The 16,744-nt window shown below is 43.5% G+C and overlaps 1 pseudogene; it reads right to left on the reverse strand.

Annotated features, from left to right (window-relative positions):
* Positions 1–845: 845 nt before the first annotated feature.
* Positions 846–3,872, reverse strand: LOC147422820 (uncharacterized; annotated as a pseudogene).
* Positions 3,873–16,744: the final 12,872 nt, after the last annotated feature.

The following is a 16,744-nucleotide window of genomic DNA, read 5'->3' on the forward strand; positions in this document are numbered from 1 at the left end:
GCAATTGTGTAGCTCTTTCACTTAATGACTCTAGCTGTGATCCAAAGAAGAATGAAGCTATAGAGTGTGTGATAAAATTTGTTAAGTGGCTCTCAAACAAGCATTTTTGCATTATAAATCTAGATGATTCAAAGCTTAAGCTTGTTTGCAATACACTATGGAGTGCTAGAAACAATTGTTGATTAAAATAATGTGTTTGCATAAATATCATGTCAATGTCTATCTCTTTTGGAATACTGAAACCAGTAGGATATTCCATTATAGAGAGAGGAAGAGGGTAGTGTTCATTGTTTTGCATATAATTGATAGATAGAGAGAGGAATTGAGGAGTACACACACACACACCCCGAGAGAGAGAGAGAGAGAGAGAGAGAGAGAGAGAGAGAACTTGTGTGTTGCTTTACAAGCAATGGATAGAGAGAGAGAGAAGAAGAAGAAGAAGAAGAATGTGTGTGTGTGTGTGTTGTGTGTGTGTGTGTGTGTGTGTGTGTGTGTGTGTGTGTGAGAGAGAGAGAGAGAGAGAGAGAGAAAGAGAGAGAGAGAATGTTTTGTGTATCTATGTGTGCCTATTTGTATTTGATTGTAGATCAATGTAGAGAGAGAGAGAGAGAGAAGAGAGAGAAGAGAGGGAAGAGAAATACAAAAATGTTTTGAGTTCTCAATGCGGAGAAGAAGCGAACAATACTTAGAAGCATAACCACAATACTTAGAACCACAACCAAAAGTGTGCAAAAGCACGTTACAAAGAAGTAGAGGATGGAAGCATTGGTTTTGTTTGAGGATATTGTTGGAACAAGCAAGCAAAGTAAAGGGTAGCTAATAATGAAAGGCAAACATTCACAAGACTAAGATTCGGTTTGATACGCCACCACGTGGCCATGCATTGATTTTGAAACTGCCAAAGAGTGAGGTTGTTGCCAAGGTATCTATTGCCTCAGAAACGGACTCAACGTAAATTTGCAAGCACTAAATTGATTGCTACACCTATAACTTGCACATCAAGAAGCTTTTTGTCTTTTGTTGCAATACATGCTTCCAGCTTCGGTGTTGTGATTATTGTGGTGTTGTTATTGCAAGATCCACAATAGGGTGCCTGCCTAAGTCTATACACTTTTGTGGATTTACAATTCAAACAATGCTTCTCCAGCAGCACACTATTGAAGTTGACAAATCGGAGGGTGTCAACAACTTGGACAAGGTAACTATGTAAGAAAACGAGAGAAGTCACTTCTAATATATCACTGTATGCTATATGAGGTCACCTCATGATTGTAGCCCAAATTTTTGGTTTGATCCTGAAAGACGACAGCAAGCTCCTCTCTGAGGTGTGCACTACGAACAGGCACTAGAATTGTAACATCCAGTATCGACAAGGTATTGGCCTTGGCAAGAAATGCACCGATGTTTCTTGCAACGCACATTACAGGGCCATCAACAACCATTTCTTGAAGCAATTGTTGGCAATCATCTTTGCGAGAGTTCACAAAACTCAGCTCTACAAGAAAAGATTAAATATGGAAACAAAATCAAAAAGAGCATTAATATATCATGGAAGATTTTAAATGTATAAGAAACAGTAAGCAAGATAGGTCGATTTTTACAAATGCCCTATCGAATGGGAGAGGACCATCTGCAACCTGAAGGTCACCAACAGACCCACCAAATCTTGACTGCAAGTTGTGCTTTTGTAAAATAACAAAGCAAGTGTGCTCAATTGAGAACGTCCATTCAAAGATTGTTTTCCACCTATCTCATCAAGAAATGCACGTATCTTGCAATAACGAGCAAATGTAAGAGACACTGGGAAAGGTTCTGATGTGCTTACAGTAGTAGTAGCATCGATGTACAAGGAATACAGTGCTGACCCCCCATCTACTCTATTTTTGCGTCTGACAACTGGGCTATCAATGTGAACAAAGTCACCAAGGTGGAGCTTGTCGACGTAGAGATCTATGTATGGATCATTGATCACCACCGTAATAGTGTCGTTGCATTCTTCATCAACCAAGTTGAGCTTCAAGTAACGGTTGTATTTCAGTTGGTCAAGGCCAACTTTGTAGGTCCCATATAGATTCATATCTGGCCCTCAATAGAGAATCGTGGGCTTGAGTCAGAGATATCAGTAATCAAGAATTATGGGAGAAGACTTTGAGGAAATGGAACAATGCTAAGATCAATAGGCTTCCCATCTAGTTGAGATGATTCACCCAATCCATACAAGCCAGAAGGTTGAACAGAAGGGTCAATTTCAATCGGACTAGGATCATTAGCATTGTTAAGAGGTATGTCCTCAATAGGGTTTGGGAGAATTGTTGCTTGGAGTGGCAAGGGAGGCTCAATAGACAAAGGCTCAATATCAAGAGGTGTTGCCTTGTTTAGCGCATGGGATGGAACAACTATTTCAACATATGCTTCCTTCTTGATATTAATGGGCTCCACCACGAGTTGCTTGCCTATATAATCCAAAAGATTGCAACATAAACAAACAACTCTATGAGTTGATGAAATCGCTCTCAAATAGACATGCTTTTCCAGTACTGAATGCTCACATGCAGAGTTCACCGAGTCGTTCAAATGAAACAGTGCACGTGCAATAGGCTTGTGAGGCCTATGAAGCTCTTGCTTCGATCTTTTGTGGGGTGTTGATGATGTGCAAGCAATTGGGGGTGCGTCGGAACGTTTACCACTTGAGATAGGAGTACCTTCTACCAACCTTTGAAGCTTTGTAAAAAATTAATTATGAGGACCTAATGCCTTCCATATATAATGAAAAGTTTGATAATGATATGTAGAAACACAAGCAGTCATTTGTCACACGAACTGTTCAAGGTGACAACCTTGCCGTTTAACTACTCCTTGTATATCAAAGCACCTAGAAGGCAAAGAGGTGCTTGCAATTATAGGAAGGTGGTAATCATATTAGAGTGGCAAATGTCGTTGTGATACGGGTCTATGTATGTCTGTGTGTGTTATAGATAGATAGATTGATTGAATTATCGTCCACGGAGGTCAGATATGACCCATGGGACCAAAAACAAACAGTACAACGGTGACACTTGTAGCAAATCGCACTGAATACATATCAGTTAAGGACTGAGGGTCCATTGGAAAGATGGAAAGATGAAAAAGACAAAAACCTAAGAGGGATCAGTTGTGGGGAGAGCCGATTTGGGGTTTCGAAACTCCTGGATGATGGCTTTACCACCTCGGTAGACTGCCCATTTGCCTTGTTTGCGGGCTTCATGTACCTTCTTGAGCTCTTCACTTTTGCGTTTGAGTTGTAGCGGGGTGAGTTCTTCTGCAATCCAAAACTTGGTGTCTTTGAGAAGACGTGATTGTTGGAGAACCTTGAGCCGACCTTCTCTACTTTCGAATTCAAGGATGGCATGTCCACTTGGTATAGGCATGTCAGGGCCTCTCCAAGTGATACGGCCTATTGCGTTGTGGTCGACCTTGATCGGCTTGAGGGTTTCATTGAGGAAGTTGATGCGTTCGGAGAAGTCGTACTTGGTCGTTTCCCATGCTTGAGGTAGCCCACCAATGCGGATCTTGAGGGTATTTTCTATTTGGACTCGTTGTTCTCCAAGCTCTACTGTCACACATGTCTTCACCTGTGCAAGGGTTGCCGAGTGTGTTTCGATGGCCTTGGCTTCGACTTCTTTCACTTTTTTGGTGGCGAGATTGACCATGGAATTAAATCGTGCCTCAAGCTTGCTAAGGCGAGCTTTGAGGTCGCGATTTTCTTCCATGACCCAATCGAGATCTCCTTGAAGGCGTTTGATTCGGTTAAATTTACTTGGCGTTGCTAAAACGGCAGCAAAGCTTGGTCGTGTCTTCGCAAAGCTCTTCGGAGTGGTGGCTTTGGTCGTCATGCTTCTGATGCCAATCTTCTTCTTGTTGAGAGCACACACAAAACTGAAATTCTGTGTGAATCTCTGCTTAGTTAGGGTTTGTATGCCTCGGCAGAGAACTGTGGGCTTGGTTGGAAAATCAAGGGTCGAGGCTTGTGCAAGAAGCTTGTGCAAGAACTAACCCTTGATTAATTGAAACAAACCTAACTGGAAATCGAAAACTCAAGCTTAACTGAATCGAGTAGTCAAGCACGAGCCAGTCGAGTAGTCGAGCTTGAATCGAGTAGTCGAGCAGTCGAGCCAGTGGTGAGCAAAATCGAATGCACTATCGTTGTCGAAGAGATTCAAAGAGATGCTCACTGTTGCCAAAGAATAGATGCTCACCGTCGGCAGGTCCGAACCAGCAGGTCCGAACCGAGCACTGTTGTCTGCAGGTCGCGTGAGGGGAGCTCTGACGTAGTCGGCTAACTGTGTTAAGTAGTCAAGCTTATGTAACATTTAATGGCCTAATAACTTATGTGTAGCGGAAATTAGCATGAACATAGTGGGCATTTCATTAGAATAGATTCCTAATGAGAATTACAAGAGTGCTTGGGTGGAGAGAGCAACAAAAAGCATAACACCTAGTTAGATAGCATCAACAATACTTTCAAAAGAGAGAGAAATTAAGCTATTGACAACCATTGAGGACCGGATTTGCATGGAGCCGGTCCCCCCTCCAAAAGGCTTTGTATTATGGTTTCTCCCATCAAGAGAGACATTGTACAATACAATTCTTTGTGTTCCTTCAAGACTAGATAGTGCAATGAACATGGAAGCTTCATGCACCAAGCAAAACACTTAATCAAACACAACTTGAATTATCCCCATTCTCAGACCCAAGACCTCACACACCTTCGAAGATGGTGAGAGCTAGCAGGGTATGAGAGTAGATTGAGAGGAAGAAGGAGTATCTTACGAGAAAGATGTACATCTCCTCACATAATCACTCATATTAGCATAGCTTAGCTTAGTAATTAGCTTGGTAGAGAAGATGAGCATGCATTGTAGCTTGGCTCTTGGTTGGATTTGCATCCACATGCCAAGAGAGTGTTGATGTAGGCTTCTATCTCACAAGCTTGGAGTAGGAGATGACCTCTCCATTAAAGCTTGGGAGGAGATAGAGTATTCTTTCTTCACACATGGTCAAGTGTGAGTGTGTGTGTGTCAATGCCAAGCAAAAATCAGCCCCCTCTCTCTCTTGGGCGAGCCCTTGTTGCTAATTTGGTCTGGCTTTTGCCTCATTGGACCTCCCCAAATCAAGCCAATGGGTATTAAGCAGCATAAGTGATAGCCTTCTGACATGTGTCCCCCTTTCCCCTTTTGTGAGAGCTTTAGGTAATTAACTAATTAAACTAAACTCTCATTGGACCCCTTTGCCTCCTGGCCAATAGAAATCAGGCAAGCCATGGGGCTTCTGAATGCTCATTGGACCCTTTGGGAGACTGCCCAATAGTCTTCTAGGAGACTTAATTCTCATTGGTTTCTTTTATTAAATGTTTTTAAATTAATTAAACTACATTTACTCTAGCTTAATTCTCATTGGTCCACTTCAAGGGTCTTGTTGGGTTAAAGGCCCGTGTGCCCGGCTGCCCGTTGTTCAGCTGCCCATGTACAGCCATTCATTTACTCATTCATAATAACTATACTCATAACTACACATTGTAGTGTGAGTACCGCCCCGCCACACACTGTGTCTATCTCCTTCTTCGTGTTGGCTCTCTGTGTGTGTGCTCTCCGATCCCAACAACTGGTATCAGAGCCATGGTTCAAAGTCCAACCTCTGAGTCCGTGGAACAGGACATGTTGATGTTGACTTCAACCTCTGAGCTAGCTCCCGGCCACGTTGAAGCTCTCAACCTCTGAGCCTAGAAAAAGGCGGAACACGTTGGTACTCAAGGGGACGGGAAAGTCCCAAGTTTGGCTTAAGGGGGCGATTGTTGGGGTAAGCCCAACTTGTGGTGACAAAGTGGTGTCTATCTATGAGGCTTGCATAAATTGGTTAGACCGGAGGTCCCTAACACCTTAAGGTTTTGGGGTCTGGATGGCTAGACCAATTTGTGGAACGTCACAGTTAAGCGCATATGCGCGGGAACAGTACTGGGATGGGTGACCTCCCGGGAAGTTTTTGCCCTCATGACCTACAACCCTCATGACCTACAAGTGGTATCAGAGCCTTGTAGTGAGAGCATTGAGAGCTTCATCATCATTGTTGAGTGTGTTGAAACTTGCTGCTGTTTCATTGCCGTTTTTCGGTTTCGCGCACGCGCGCATTTCCAAAGAGCAGAAGGTTTTTCTGAGCTTGGCATTGGAAGGTTCAGCACTCTGCGAGTATTTTCAGCAGGCGTCCTGGGGTTTAACCCCCCTTTCGGAGCCATTCGTGCCATTAAAAATCCCATCCGAGCTACAGACTAGGAGCTACGTTTTTCAGCTCTCTTTGGTAGTTTTCTGCTGCCAGAGCTTCCATAGCCATTACAGGTGCCATTGTTGTAGTGTCTTCCACTTACGTGAGCCCACAGCTCATTTGAGAGTGTGTAGCCTCTTCTTGGAGTGGCCTCATACACACAGATAGAGTGGGAGTTTGGCGACATTGTCTTCTTCGACTACAGGTACAGGTACAGGTACAGGTGCAGGTGCAGGTACAGGTACAGGTACAGGTACAGGTACAGGTACAGGTTACAGGTTACAGGGAGCTTTGGATACAGGTTTCTTCTATGGTTACAAAACATGTATTTTGACTGTGGGACAGCCATGCATATGGTTGTGGTCTGAGTGGGAGCTTCTACTCTTCTGGGTAGTCTGTTTATGCGTGTTCTTGAGCTACAGGTTGACATCATCTATGTATGTTGATGGATGTGGATATGGCAGTTTTGACAGACACTCTTTATGCATGATATTGTGGAGATTTGGTTCACTTATACATAGAGCGGGTTTGCTCTTGCTTGCAGTGTTGCGGTTGGAGTACGGACAGGTACTTGGTTGACAATAGAGATTGGACTTCATTGAGCTTGTGCATTGGTTATATGCTCACTTGGATCCATTTATGCTCACGGATTTGTGTAAGCTTGGTCAGCTTATGTCTCTATTGTGGTTATTCAGACATGGAGTATGTTTATGCCTCTATGACAGCTCATTGTTGATGCATTTTGTGGCACAGTTTGCCTAGGCCGGTTGAGTTACAGGTGTCACGGGTTTATGCATTTGTTTGTGGATTTCTACGTACGTTTTTTTTTACCATATTATGGGCTGATTTATACTCTATGCGTTTGCTCTTTGATTGAGCAACAGGTGTTGTCAGATTTGCAACACTACTTTGTTGTGGCAGTTTGTTGGTTGGTTACAGGTTTCTCATTGTTGCATTCTTGTTGTAATGGGCACTAAAGAGGACACAGTTTTCAATATTGAGAAGTTGGATGGTGCTAACTTCTCATATTGGAAAGATCAGATTTGGGATGTCTTGGTGCAGAAGAAACAGATTCGACCTCTAAAGTTGCAGGGAGTTAAGCCAGAGAACATGGAGAGGGATGATTGGGAGGAGTTGGATGAGATGTGCAGGTCTACCATTAGGCTTTCCCTTTCAAAGTCTGTTTATTACAATGTGAAAGATGCACAGGGTGGAGCTTATGAGCTATGGCAGCGGATTTGCGATATGTATGATAAGCATTCAGCTGCTTCTATGGTGTATTGGATTAAAAAGCTTATTGATTTGCGAATGGAGGAAGGTGCTTCCATGAATGCGCATTTGAATGAGTTCAATACAATTTTCAGCCAACTTGCTACGCAGGAAATTACGTTTGAGGAAAATGTAAAAGCTATGTTTTTACTTGTCACGTTGCCTGAGTCATGGGACACATTTAGGACAGCCATAAGTAACTCGGTTCCTGCGAATGAGTTGACAAGTACTAATGTGGAGTCTAGTCTTCTCACGGAAGAGATTAATCGAAAGAATTATGCAGGTAGTAAGTCTTCTAGTGCAATGGTTGTCAGAGGCAGGACTATGGACAAGTATAAGTCCAACAGGGGTAAATCTAGAAGCAAGTCCCGTGCACGCACAAGTAAAAAGGATGTGGAATGTTTTCATTGTGGTAGAAAAGGCCATTTCAAAAAGGATTGCTACAAGTGGAAAAGGGAAAATGGAAATGGTAAGAAGAAAGACTATGATGCTAAGGACAAGCCTAATTCCAATGTCAAGATTGAGGAGTTAAATGCAACACAGGGAGAGTGTAGCTCTCAAGATGACCATGTATGTGCTCCGACTAGTGCTACTAGTGAAGAGCTTGGAGATGTGTTGCTTGCATCCTATTTTGATGACGCTTTTCTTCTCACTCATGAGCGTAGTATGCCTATGGATTGGGTCATTGACAGTGGTGCTTCTTTTCACGTTACGCCTCATAGGTCGTGGTTTCATGACTATGATGCTTCGAGCACAGGTACTGTCAGGATTGCCGATGGGCGTTCTATGCAGATTCATGGCATTGGGGATATTCATTTGGCTATGCCAAACTCTACTACGTTTGTCTTGCAGCGTGTGCGTCATGTGCCGGCTCTTGCAAAAAGCTTGATTAGTGTGGGTCAGTTGGATTCACTTGGTTTCAATGTATCTTTTGGTGATGGAGGTTGGAAGCTCACTAAAGGGCAGCCTTGTTTTGGTTAAAGGTGCTAAGAGGAATACGTTGTATTCCCTTTGTGTAGCTAGTGTGGTTGATCATATTGTGGGGATCACTGAGCAACCTCCTGCTTCTTTATGGCATCAGCGTTTGGGGCATATGTCACTAAAAGGTATGAAGTTGTTGGCACGTGCGGATTACATTCCCGTTTCAGATTTTGGTGGTTTTGAGTTTTGTGAGCATTGCCTTTATGGTCGACATGCTCGGTCTTCTCATAAGAAAAGTGTTCCACACAGATCTTTGGAAAAGCTAGCTTTGGTGCATAGTGATGTATGTGGGCCGATGCCCAATGCTTCTCTTGGAGGTGCTATGTACTTTGTTACGTTCATTGATGATGCTAGCAGGAAGGTATGGGCATACCCCATTCGTAAGAAGGATATGGTGTTTGATATATTTAAGCAATGGTTGGCTCTTGTTGAGAACCAATCAGGTTGTAAGTTGAAGTGCTTACGTACGGACAATGGGGGTGAATTTATGTCTCATGCTTTCACAACATTATGTGTTGAGAAGGGTATACGGCGCGAGCTTAGTGCTCCCTATACACCTCCTCAAAATGGTGTGGCAGAGCGCATGAACAGGACTATACAGGAAAAAGTCCTTAGTATGCTTTCTATGGCTGGTTTGTCAAATGGATTTTGGGCTGAAGCTGTTGCCACTTCTGTGCATTTGATAAATCGTTCACCTAGTGTTCCTTTGGGCTTCAAAGTGCCTGAAGAGGTATGGACAGGTTTTCCACCTTCCTATGGTCACCTTCGTGTTTTTGGCTGTGAAGCTTATGTACATGTACCTAAGGCAAAACGCAGCAAATTGGATCCAAAGAGCAAGAGATGTATCTTCTTGGGTTATGGTAGCTCTGGTGAGATGGGTTATCGATTGTGGGATCCTATTGACAGGAAGATTGTGCGCAGCCATGATGTTGTTTTTCATGAGGACTCTATGTATAGAGCATCACCGCGAACGGTTGAGGTTCGGCGTGTGATATTTGAGGAGGATGGTCATCGGTATGATGGTCCCATGGCTGCTCGTGGGCAGCCCATTGACCCTCAAGTGGGAGATCAGCCCTTGTTGGGAGATCATGTAGATGTGGGACAGCCAGATGCACCTCCTGCACAGTCTTTGAGGCGTTCAGAGCGGCATGCAAGACAGCCTCAGCGTTTTGTGCCTTCTATGGATTATGTATTGTTGACTGATTGCGGGGAGCCATCATGTTATGATGAGGCCATGTCTAGTGTTGACAAGCTCAAGTGGGAGCACGCTATGTAGTCAGAGATGGATTCGTTGATCCAAAATGAAACGTGGGAGCTTACTCCTTTGCCAAAGGGTAAGAAGGCACTACCATGCAAGTGGGTTTACAAGATAAAATTGTGTTCAATGGATGCAAAGCCTAGGTACAAAGCAAGGCTTGTGGCTAAAGGATTCAAGCAACAGAAGGGCATTGATTTTGACGAGATCTTCTCCCCAGTGGTGAAGATGTCTACTTTGCGTATGTTGTTTGCCTTGGTAGCTACAGAAGACATGGAGTTGAAGCAAATGGATGTAAAGACAGCTTTCTTACATCCGGACTTGCACGAGGATTTGTACATGGAGCAACCAAGTGGGTTTGTTATTCATGGTTCAAAGAAGATGGTATGCCGGCTTCTTAAGACCTTGTATGGGCTGAAGCAATCATCTCGTGAATGGTATCGTAAGTTTGATGCATTCATGAGTTCATTGGGTTATGTACGCAGTTATGAGGACCCATGCCTCTATACTCGCAAGGCTGCAGATGGTAGTCTTATTGTTTTGGTTTTGTATGTGGATGACATGCTGATCGCAGGGAAGTGTATTTCTGATGTGGATGCCTTGAAACATAGGCTACATGAGACCTTTTCCATGAAGGATCTTGGGGATGCCAGTCATATTTTGGGTATGCGGATCACTCGTGATCGTTCTCGCAAGATGCTCTTTCTTAGTCAGAAAGAGTACATTGACAGGGTGCTTGAGCGTTTTCATATGGAAGGGGGGAAGGCCATTAGTACCCCGTTGCCTCCATATGTAAAACTCAGCCATGATGACTGCCCTCAGACAGATTTGGAGACTACAGAGATGTCTCAGATTCCCTATGCGTCAGCTGTTGGTTCCTTGATGTATGCCATGGTGGCTACGCGTCCAGATCTTGCTCATGCAGTTGGTGTGGTTAGCAGGTACATGTCTAACCCGGGCAAGCGTCATTGGGATGCAGTGAGAGGTATTCTCAGATACTTGAGAGGGACTTCAGAGTTGTCCCTATGTTATGGTGAGAAGGATATGTCTGTTTGCGGATATACAGATTCAGACTATGCAGGGTCAGTGGACTCGAGGAAGTCTACTAGCGGCTATGTGTTCACAGTTGCAGGTGGACCGGTTTCGTGGGCATCACGTTTACAGCCATGCGTTGCTTTGAGCACTACAGAGGCTGAATATATGGCTGCCACTGAGGCTGCCAAGGAGGCCGTATGGCTCTCACGACTAGTGGGAGATCTTGGTATGGCTGGTGATGCTCCGATTCTACATTGTGATAGTCAGAGTGCCATAGCGTTGGCACGGAATCCTGTCTTCCATGCGAAGACAAAGCACATTGAGGTGAGGTATCACTTCATACGAGAGGTGCTAGAGGACAAGCGCATAGAGCTTGTCAAAATACACACTGACGATAACCCTGCTGATCTACTCACGAAGTCGTTAGCCTCACAGCGGTTTGCACACTGTAGATCGTTGATGGGTATGGCTTGACTTCTTTTGCTGTACTTTGGCCACTTTAAAGGCACACTGCCTTTAAGTGGGAGATTGTTGGGTTAAAGGCCCGTGTGCCCGGCTGCCCGTTGTTCAGCTGCCCATGTACAGCCATTCATTTACTCATTCATAATAACTATACTCATAACTACACATTGTAGTGTGAGTACCGCCCCGCCACACACTGTGTCTATCTCCTTCTTCGTGTTGGCTCTCTGTGTGTGTGCTCTCCGATCCCAACAGGTCTTCCAATAGGAATTGGGCACACCTTGTGGGCATCTGGGCTAGGGAGCTGACATGTGTCCCTCATTCCCTTTGTGTAAAGGCAGCATGTGTGTGTGTGTGTGGCTTTCTCTCTCATTCCCTACCTTTGGGGCTCGCCCCCTCCCATGTAGGGATGTGCAAAGACTTTTAGGGCACACACAAAGCATCCAATTTTCCCTAGGGTTGACCTTTGGACACAACCTTTGAATTTTGGAACCTTAGCATTTTGGAAGTCTTAATGGGCTGAACCTTAGGGTCTTTTTAGCCCATTGTTTCACATGGCTCTTTTGCAGATGGCCCCCCCTTTGGATCCCTATTTTCCCTCCTTTGGATCCCTACTGTGGCCGGTCTGTTAGCTTAACCAATATTCTAGCTTTTTCTCCCCTGGCACTTCCCCACGTTAAATGATCAGTTTAATATGAGAAAATCATTTAGGAGAATTAGATGTTGATTATTATGACATTACCTCTCTCTTGAAATCATAGTCGTCCTCGACTATGGTGTAGAGAAGATAAAGCATATTCATGAGTCCTTTTCTTAGAGGGTAGAGGATCCCTATGTTACCCTACAACATCATTCCATAATGGATGACTAGTCCATTTGGCGCTTGAGAGCCTGAGGGTGCCGCAAGCATGTCTGCACATTAGTCCTATCAATCTTCCATAGTAGAGTGACAAGCTCTACTTGGTGTTTGGGAGACGTCGTCTCCGCAAACTTGATCTAAGCATGCATACTACTTCATTTTTGTGCACAAATAAAGAAAAAGAGAGTCTTATAAGACAAAAATTTTGTTCATTTTTAACATTTTGTACATTTGCTTACTCTTGGGAAGCATTGTAAGCATTGACAAGGTTTAGGTTATCCTTTAATTGTATGCCTTGCATCCATCTAGCATCTTCGAAAGGATAATTCTTAAACTTAATAAGATATCGTCGGATAGTCTTACCGCCTCTTAATACCTTGTCTTCATGTCGAAGAATGGACTTGGGCTGCAGCACCTCCTCTTGGTCCTCGATCTCCGGTGGGTCTTCAATAGTTGGTTCTTGAGGTGGCTCTCCTTTGTAAGGCTTTAATAGGCTCACATGAAAAGCATTGTGTATGAGCCAATGATTGGGCAACTTAAGTTGATAGGCCATCTCATTGATTGGCCTAAGAATCTGGAAGGGACCATCGTACCTTTTTGCTAGTTTAGCATAGTACTTTTGGTGGCCCGTAGGATTCTTGCCCGTTGTGTGCCTTAATCGAGCCTTGGGAAACTTTAACAAGACCCAATCGTTTTCTTTAAAGGCTTGGGCTCTTCTGTGCTTGTCAGCAGCAGCCTTTTGCCTTTGCTGTGAGATAGAGATAGCATCCTTAATCTTTTGGAAAGATTCTTGTAGGTCTCGGCTATACTCATCTGCAGCGAAGATCTTCCCATGTACCTTAAGTAGCAAGGGACTTTTTGATCTTACCTCGAAAGGTGCCTTTCCCGTGGAAGTATGTACAGTGTTATTGTAAGCATACTCCACTAAGGGTAAGTACTTCTCCCATTGGGATCTTTGATCTACTTCCGTTACATAGGCTTTTAGTAGATCGAGAATGGTTAGGTTAGCTATTTCACTTTGGCCATAAGTTTGTGGATGATAGGCCGAAGAGAAGTTTAGCCTTGTTCCTAAATTCTCAAAGAGACCCTTCCAGAAATTACTGGTCATTCTAGGATCTCTATCCGACACTATGGACATTGGCAAGCCATGGTACTTGAAAATTTGTGAAATGAAGAGGGTTGCCATTTGATGGGCTTTGATAGTCTTTTTGACAGGTATAAAATGAGCTTGTTTACTGAACCTGTCTACTGTCGTCCATATTCCCGTATTCCCATGGATAGACTTAGGCAATCCAAAGATAAAATCCATGGATATGCTCTCCCATGGTGAATTAGGGATTGGCAAGGGTTGAAGCAATCCAAGTTGCTTCCCTCTATCAAATTTTGTCTTTTGACATACCACACATTTGGAAACATACTCTTGTATGTTCACTTTCATGGTAGGCCAATAGAAATATGTTTCAATTCCCTTTAAGGTAGACGGAATCCCTCTATGCCCCACATACGGGGGAGCATGAGATTCATACATTACTTTCTCACGTAGTGAGTTAGTAACGCATAGTCTATTGCCATAGAGAAGATAACCATCTTGTAAAGTAAATGGTTCTTCTTTCTTCCCTAATGCAAGGGCTAAAATCACATCTCTAAAATCGGGATCAATAGCATACTCATCTATCATTGAAGATAGATCATTGTGAGTTGCTATGGAAACCGTATTCACTCTCGGTCGTCTTGAGAGTGCATCGGCTACTTGATTATGCTTTCCAGCAATGTGAGCAATATGAAAATGAAATTGCGAAAGGAAATTTTCCCACCTCATTTGTTTGTCGGAGAGCTTGGTCTGTGTCATGAAGTACTTAAGACTTTGGTGATCCGTTCGCAGAATGAAAGGAGTCCCCAACAAATAGTGCTTCCATGAGTCTAAGGCATGTAGAACTGCAAGGAGTTCCTTTTCGTATATGCCTAGAGCTTGCTCAACAGGGTCGAGCCTTCGACTCTCATAGCCTATGGCTTGCCCTTCTTGGAGCAAAACAGCTCCAAGGCAATCACCACAAGCATCACATTGGACCTCAAATGGTTTTGAGAGATCCGGTAGTGTAAGCACAGGTTGAGAGATAAGCTTTTCGAAAGCATTGTTCTCCTTAGCAGACCATGTATACCTAACACTTTTCTTTGTTAGGTCATGTAATGGTCCCGCAATTTGTGAGAACTTTTCTATGAAGCGTCTATAGTATGCACACATACCTATAAAGCTTCTTAGTTCATGAAGATTCCTTGGTTTAGGCCATCCTTTTATTACCTCTAACTTGGATGGATCCATTTGGATGCCATCTTGAGAGATAATGTGACCTAAATACTGAATCTCTTGTATGAAAAATTCACTTTTCTTTCGATTAACATAAAGTTTATTCTCTCTTAAAACTTGAAATATTACCTGGAGGTGTTGCTTGTGTTCCTCCAATGAATTAGAGTTGATGATAATATCATCAAAGAACACTCCAGTGAAGGTTCGATGAGGCCTGAACAGCTTCTCCATCAAGCGGTTGAATGTGGCTGGTGCATTGGTCAAGCCAAAAGGCATGACAATGTATTCGTAAAGACCAAATGTAGTACGAAATGCGGTCTTTACAATGTCTTGATCAACTATCCTTATTTGATGATAGCCACTTTTTAGGTCAATCCTACTGAAGTAGGTCGATCCTTGTAGCTTATCAAATAGGTCTTCTACCCGTGGAACGGGAAACCTATTCTTGATAGTGATCCTATTTAGTGCTCTATAGTCGACACACATACGATATGTGTCGTCTTTCTTTTGCACTAATAGCACAGGTGAGCAAAATGGAGATGAGCTAGACCTAACCATGCCCTTCTCAACTAACTCATGCACTTGCTGCATAATATCCTCTTGTTGAGCTTGAGAAACTCTATAAGGAGGTTTATTAGGCGGTGAACTTCCTGGAAGAAGTTCAATTGCATGGTCATCATTACCTCGTTTAGGAGGTAGCTCACAAGGGATGTCGTCAATAAAAACATCTTGAAACCCCTTGAGAAAATTGGATAACTCTAATTCCTTTTGGTTGCTTTTATTTTCTTTTGCTAAAGCATTAGGTTCATTTTGAGAATCTTTAACAAAAATCATGTACACAGAAATAGAGCTCTTTATTGACTTGTTGAAAGCTGGTGTATGTACAATGGGGATGGTGTTACCCATCTCCTTAGCATCTATATACATGTCTTTTTCCCTGAACTTAAAGGAGATTCTCCTTTTAGAAAATTTAACATCGGCAGCCAGGCGGTCAAACCATGGTGCCCCTAGGATTACATCCTCATGCTTGAGAGGAGAGATAAAGAAGTCCTCTTTGTCCACATAGCCTTGGACATGAAGCCTCAATTTCCCAATTAAGGGAGTGACTGAAGCTTCTTGCCCCTTGAAGGCACTGTCTGCGGATAGGATATCTCCCATCTCGTAGGATTGTATGCCTAGCTTGGTGGCTAACTCCATAGATATAAAATTGTGAGTAGAACCAGGGTCAAAGAGAATAAAAGCATCATGTTCTCTTACCTTTCCCCAAGCATGGCATAGAGGAGATCCTTTGTGGTGAATTTGGTGAGTCTCCTCCTCTTGGATTTCAACCAAAGAAGCTCTAGGAGGATCTTGGCGGTTGTTCTTTTGGGGACAAGCGTGGTACGCATGCCCTTGTTCGCCGTACTTGAAACACCGGTTATTCTTACGATAACGCTCAAGCTCTTCAGGAGAGAGTTTATTCTTTCCTTTGTAAACTCCCTTCTCTTTAGCTTTGTTGGAATTGCCCTTACGAGACTTTTGGACATTGTCCTTCCCCTTAGGCTCATTGGAACCCTTGTTTTCCGGGGGCTTATTATTTCTTTTACCCCCCGTTTGGAAATTGATTCGAGAGGCCACCATAGTATGGTGTATTACCGCCGATATGGTACGTGGCCTTTGGGAGTTTTCATACTCCGCCATTTCTTCGATTAAGCCCGCACAAAATTGTTGCTTTTGCTCTCCAAAATCCAGCTTTTTGAAGACAGTGGCTTTGAGTTGTAGGTCCCAAAACTTGTCTACATATTTGTGGATGGATTCATTGGGAGAGAGCTTTAAGCTTTGCCATTCGGTGAGTACTTTGTCTTTGGCATCGGTGGCCAAAAACTCCTTCATAATGGAAGCTCTTAAAGCCTTCCATGTTCGTGGAGCTTCACCGTTGGCTCGTAGGCTAGACCACCATTGTCTGGTGGACTTTTGAAATTGCATAGCTACATGGCGTAGCTTAGACGACTCCGTGAAGCCCTCATCTCCAAACGCCGCATCGAATTGCTGGATAAAGGCCAAGACTTTGTCCGTAGCACCGAAGGTGCCATCATAGGTAAGGAAAGAGATGCACTTCCCTCCCTCTTTGAATTTCTTCAGCTTGGACGACCTCTTCCATGCGGCATAGGATTTCCTATGGCCTCTTCTTTTTTATTTTCTTCCATGACCCGATCGAGATCTCCTTGAAGGCGTTTGATTCGGTCAAATTTACTTGGCGTTGCTGAAACGGCAGCAAAGCTTGGTCGTGTCTTCGCAAAGCTCT

Source organism: Adiantum capillus-veneris, chromosome 27 (genome assembly GCF_014529385.1).
Source record: "Adiantum capillus-veneris isolate H3 chromosome 27, ASM1452938v2, whole genome shotgun sequence".
NCBI classification, from domain to species: domain Eukaryota; kingdom Viridiplantae; phylum Streptophyta; class Polypodiopsida; order Polypodiales; family Pteridaceae; genus Adiantum; species Adiantum capillus-veneris.